The sequence below is a fragment of the Physeter macrocephalus genome, chromosome 9 (assembly GCF_002837175.3).
Source record: "Physeter macrocephalus isolate SW-GA chromosome 9, ASM283717v5, whole genome shotgun sequence".
Lineage (NCBI taxonomy): Eukaryota > Metazoa > Chordata > Mammalia > Artiodactyla > Physeteridae > Physeter > Physeter macrocephalus.
The window spans coordinates 15,896,082-15,896,483 of record NC_041222.1 but is presented as its reverse complement, the minus strand read 5'-3'; positions in this window follow the sequence as shown (position 1 = coordinate 15,896,483).

The following is a 402-nucleotide window of genomic DNA, read 5'->3' as shown; positions in this document are numbered from 1 at the left end:
AGAAAACTATAAGCTGGTTGTTTGAGAAGATAAAAAAAATTGATAAACCATCAGCCAGACTCATCAAGAAAAAGAGGGAGAGGACTCAGATCAATAAAATTAGAAATGAAGAAGAAGTTACAACAGACACCTCAGAACTACAAACTGTCCTAAGAGACTCCTACAAGCAACTCTATGCCAATAAAATGAATAACCTGGAAGAAATGGACAAATTCTTAGAAATGGGTCCCCATGGTGAGCCACAGCCACCCCTGCCTCTGCAGGAGACCCTCCAACACTAGCAGGTAGTCCTTTCAGATCAAACACATCCTAAAAGATCTACATTGTTGCTGGTTTCCAATTCCGCGCACTCGGCCGGCTGGGGCTGGGTGCCAGTGGCGGTTAATGGCAGGCGCCTACTGA